Source organism: Monodelphis domestica, chromosome 8 (assembly GCF_027887165.1).
Source record: "Monodelphis domestica isolate mMonDom1 chromosome 8, mMonDom1.pri, whole genome shotgun sequence".
In the NCBI taxonomy this organism is placed as follows: domain Eukaryota; kingdom Metazoa; phylum Chordata; class Mammalia; order Didelphimorphia; family Didelphidae; genus Monodelphis; species Monodelphis domestica.
Genome location: NC_077234.1, coordinates 21,284,148 through 21,289,434, shown reverse-complemented (window position 1 = coordinate 21,289,434; position 5,287 = coordinate 21,284,148). Strand labels below are relative to the sequence as shown.

The 5,287-nt window shown below is 42.3% G+C and overlaps 1 non-coding gene across 1 annotated transcript; it reads left to right on the top strand.

Moving 5' to 3' along the window:
• The first annotated feature begins 3,957 nt into the window (after positions 1-3,957).
• On the top strand, positions 3,958-4,064 carry LOC130456055 (U6 spliceosomal RNA). Its single transcript, XR_008914330.1, has one exon. It is a non-coding gene; the product is annotated as a U6 spliceosomal RNA (small nuclear RNA).
• The last annotated feature ends 1,223 nt before the right edge of the window (positions 4,065-5,287 follow it).

The following is a 5,287-nucleotide window of genomic DNA, read 5'->3' as shown; positions in this document are numbered from 1 at the left end:
AATCTAATTTAGCCTCGAGACAAAACATCACCCCATGACGTCATTCGTTCTCTTCGGAAATGAAGGATGAACAACAATATTTGAAAGCTGTGTTGGCATTTGATCGAAGCTCACACGGATGCCTTTCGTCCCATCTTCTTCTTCCCGCGAAAGGTTATCCTTGTAGAGCCTCCCAGGTGAGTCCTTGTATCCTCCCACCCCAGTTATTAGCGTTCTCCCCTTCTTAGAACTGTTGAGGGTTCAGATGAGTAGTTATGCACAGGTTGGACATGTGACTTTGGCATCTTCCATATCTAATAAAGTTCCAAGAGCTCCACAGTCTCTGCTTCCCTACTTTCATGGCCATTGAAGCAAATTGCTCTCTTCCACCCATTCCACCCAGGGAAGACTTTCCATGCTTGGGGGTAGACACTCCCCTACTTCGCTAATGGATTTGAGACTTGTAGATGAATGGTTTGGCCCATCTGCTGACACTGTTTACCTGGGGTGGCCGCTGTACATGCTACAGCTTCTTGGAGCCACAAGTGACAGGTGGGTGATCGATGGACACCAAAAGAGGAAATCGCGCTGAAAAGGGCTCAGCAAACCCTCACACCAGAGGTACAAGACTTTCCTTCACCCTTCAATTCATGCACAAGTCAAAATATCAACCCAGGAAGTCGTTGGTCCTCTTTAGAAACAAAGGAGGAACAACATGGGCTCTTGTATTTTCCCGGGAGAATGGAAGCCCTTAGAGGGCAGGAACTGTTGCCTCTGGTCTTTGTGCCATCAGTGCCCAGCATGGGGCTTTGCACACAAAGGGTTGCTGGACTGATGGAAAACCCCCTCTTTCCAGAGTTAAAGAAAAACCAAGACAAAGTTTAGAGTTGTTTTTTGCCACAGGAAAATAGGACAAGAGCGCCCCCTCTTGCTTTCTTTGGGGATTGTTCTCTCCAGGCACAAACTACTCCATCTTCGAAGCCACATTTCATGCCTTTCTTTCATAAGGCACTCAGGACAATCACAAGTGCTAACTAAGTAGATGCTATATGTGAACTAGAATGATCCAGAGCCCAGTGCTTAACTGGGATCTACAGGGCAGCATGGACAGATTTCAAAAGGATTGTGAAATTGGTTGAGAAAATGAGTACATCCTCATTTTCACGAACCTTTACCCGATATTTAGCATTTGCTTCATTTATTTAAAAATGTGATTCCGAGATGAGGTCCAAAGACTTCACCAGCCTACTAAAAGGGTCTAGGACACAAAGAGGATTGGCTCTCCTGACTTAGAGGTATTGGGGTATGGTGGTGAAAACCCACCGGATTTAGAGGTAAAGGATCTGGATTAAATCCCAGACTCCACCACTAATAGTTGCGTGACCTTGGGCAAGTTATTTCCTATTCCTGAGCCTCAATTTTCTCATCTGTAAAATGTACATTTTAAATTTAGTCTCTAGTAATAAAGAGTTATATTTTTAGAGGTTTATTAAAGATTATTAGACATCAAGGAAAAAGAAATACAAAATAAGAAAAACACGTGTCTAGGGCTGATTAGCCCATTCACATTTCACTTACATCTTGCATGCCCAGTAGAGAGGCACGTGTGCTTAGAAGTGGAAGAAGAGAATGCTTGGGAGGCAGAGAGCCCTTTAAATACTAAATTGTGTTCTCGCACTCAGGTGAGGACTCAGGTGAGATTATAGGGAATTCTGGGAAGTACCAAGGACTTCTGGGGATTGAAGTCCAGGGTTCAAATCTTCATTTTACAAAAAGGAGGCATTGGACAGGTGACCTCCATGGTCCCTTCCAGCTCATTCTGTAAGCCCCATGATCTGCTTGTAGGCAGTCATCATGATGTGATGTGAAATCAAGGAGCAACTAGAAAGAAGGCTTGGTGCAGCAATAGAGCACTGGGTATAAAGTCAGGAAGCACTAAGTTCAAATTTGGCCTCAAACACTTACTAGCAGTGGGAGCCTGGGCAAGGCACTTAACCCTGCTTACCTTAATCCATTGGAGGAGGAAATGGCAAATCACTCCGGTATCTTTGCCAGGAAAATCTACTGTCTATGGGGTCGGGAAAAGTCAGCTGTGTCTAAACAAAAAACGAAGGCAGGAAGAGCTAAGTGAAGCTGGGGCCATCTTGTATTTTAGGGAAATTCCAGTTAATCTCTCCTTGGGATTCTTCCTTCCTTCCACAGGAACTCATATAGTCTTCCAGACTAATTATGCTACTTGGGGTGTTTCCTTCCCCTTTTCGAGGGAAATGAACTCCAGGTCACTAGAATGACTAGAAAGCCAAAATCTTCCCCCTAAGTCAATCAGCGAGCATCTACTATGTACCGGCTTCTGTGCTAGGGGTTGTAGATACAAGTTCAAGAGCTTGGAAGGAGCTTACAACAAATGGGGAAGATAATAAGTACGTGGATAAATATTTATAACATAGAGATAAATGGAATAAGTGCACACATATGCAAAGTAGTTACTAGGAAGCTTGGGAAGGATTGGCAAAGGCTTGAGGCAGAAGCCCAGGCTTCAGCTGCATCTTAAAAGAAGAGCGGTACTCTATGAGGAGCAGCAGGTCAAGGAAGAAGGGCATTCTCTAGGTGTGTGGGAGAGCTAGCCAAAGACAAGGTGATGGGAGATGGCACATTCTGGATGAGGAAGAGAGGGCAAGAAGGCCAGTTTGGCTGAATCGTTTCTGATGAAGTTGGAAAGAAAGGTTGGGGCCAGATTAAAAAGGGCTTTCAAAGCTAAACAAAGGAGTTTATATTTTATTCTGGAGGCCACAGGAAGCCACTGGCATTGATTGAATAGAGGAGTAACATGATCAGATTTGTGCTGAAGGAAAATTGCTTTAGCAGCAGTGTGTAGGATGGACTAAAGTGAGAGGAAATGAGGCTGGGAGGCCATGGAGGAGGCTGATGTAATCATCTAAGGGAGAGGTAATTGGGTAATTAGGCCCTGAACAAAGAGAGTAGCCGTGTGAATGGAGAGAAAGTGTTGGATGGGAAACTCCAAAGAGATCAAAGGCAGTCCCCTATAGACTAAAGTCTTCATAGCAGCACTTTTTGTGGGAACAAACAACTGGGGAAAAATCAGGATCTACTCATTTAAGAATGGCTAAATGTACAGTATGAGAATAAACTAACAAATCAAAGAAAAAGCATTGAGTGGAAAACTGTGTCTTTGTAAAAAGGCATAAAGGAATATGATTATGCTCTGCAAAAAGAAGTAGAAAGAACCTAGAGAAACAGGAAGATTCGTCTGAACTGATGCAGAGTAAAGGAAATGAAGACAATTTACACGATGACTACAACAATATAAACAAAATGGACAACAAAATGAATACCCTGCCATTGGAACAACCCCCAGAAACAATAGTGCCATCTATATAAGGGAAGGTAATTTGTTTCAGATTTGGGAGAACTTTGCTGTCAAATTTGGTGGGAATATTGACTGGCTTGAGATTAAATAACTGCTTTTTGGTTTGTGTTTTTTCATTTTAAGGGGAGGCTCCCTGAAGACAGAGAAAGGTATGCCCAGAAATGACTGCAATATAGAAACAGAAAATATGAATAAAAATGTAAAAGGATTGAAGAAACCAAAAAATAAAAAATTCCCACTTGGAGAGAGAGCTCTAGAGCTCAGAGTGTCATCAGCTCTGGCAGTGGCCATGACAACGGTCATATTTGTGGTCTGAAGTTTACCTGTGGCTCCCTATGCTTCCTTTTGGGGCTTTATGCTTCTGAGACATTTTCAAATCCACAAAAATGGACTCCGAGAGTGGAGTGACCTCCCTTTGCCACATTTGCTCCAGTTAATCTTTATACTGACAACTTTTGGCTTCTCCTTTTCTTATAATCCCACACTGGAAGAAAGTGGTTGCTGAAAATCAACCGAAAGCCTACATTCATGTTTTCATTGCTGTAGGAATTGAAATTCTTGGCTCTAGGAATGTCTTGAAAGTTGGAATGATGCTTGTTTCAGCAGCATTTATACTAAAATTGGAATGACACAGCGGAGCTTAGCACGGTCCCGTGTAAGGATGACATGCAAATTTGTGAACGTGTTCCATATCTTTTGGTTATGTTGGAATGATCTAAAAAAAAAATGATGGAGGGAGAACGAGGGATGCACGGGGAGGAGGGGAAAGGTAGTACGGAGAACATTTTCTCACATAAAAGAGGCGTGGAAGGAAGCGTTTTTACAATGGAGAGGAAATGGGGATTTGGGCAATACTTGAACCTCATTGTCATTGGAATTGGTTCAAAGAAATTATATATATATATATATATATGCATACATATATGTATATACGTACACTCCACACACTCATTTAGGTATAGAAATATAACTTACCCTGTAGAGAAATAGAAAGGAAAGGGGATAAGAGATGGGCTGATAAAAGGGAGGGTGGATTAAGGAAGGCATTGGTTAGTAGCAAAATAGACGAGAAGAAACAGATAAAAAGAGAAAGAGAGGAAGAAATCCTCTGGAATGGAGGAAACGCACGTTAGTAATCATAACTGGGAATGGGAATGGGATGAGCTCACTGGTAAAACAGAAGCGGAGTAAAAACACCGATGAAGAGCAACTGCTTGACTACAGGGTTGGAGGAGATAAGACTGAGGAGAGACTCTAAATGAACACTATAATGCAAATGCCAACAACAGGGAAATGGGTTCGAGTCAAGAACACATGTGATAACCAGTGGAATCATGCGTCGGCTATGGGAGAGGGAAAGGCGGTGGGAGGGGCGGCGGGGAGGAAAAGAAAATGATCTTTGTTTCCAGTGAATAATGTATGAAAACGACCAAATAAAATAATGTTTAAAAATTAAAAAAAAAAAACAGAAGCGGACAACAGAATGGATTAGAAACCAGAACCCAGCAATATGTTGTTTACAAGAGACACACTTGAGATGGAAAGGCACATACAGTGTTAAACTAAAAGGCTAGAGCAGAATCTAATATGCTTCAGCTAGAGTAAAAAAGCAGAGGTAGCAATCAGGATCCCTGACAAAGTAAGAACAAAAATAGACCTAATTAAACATGATAATTAGGGAAATTATATTTTGCTAAAAGATACCACAGACAGAGCAGCTAGGTGGCTTAGTGGTTGAGAACCAGACCCAGAAATGAGAGGTTCTGGGTTCAAATCTGGCATCAGAAAGTTCCCTAGCTATGTGACCCTGGGCAAGTCATTTCACTCTCATTGCCTAGTTATTCCTGCTCTTTTGCCTTGGAACCAACACACAGTATTGATTCTAAGATGGAAGATAAGGGTTTAAGGGGGGGGGGATGG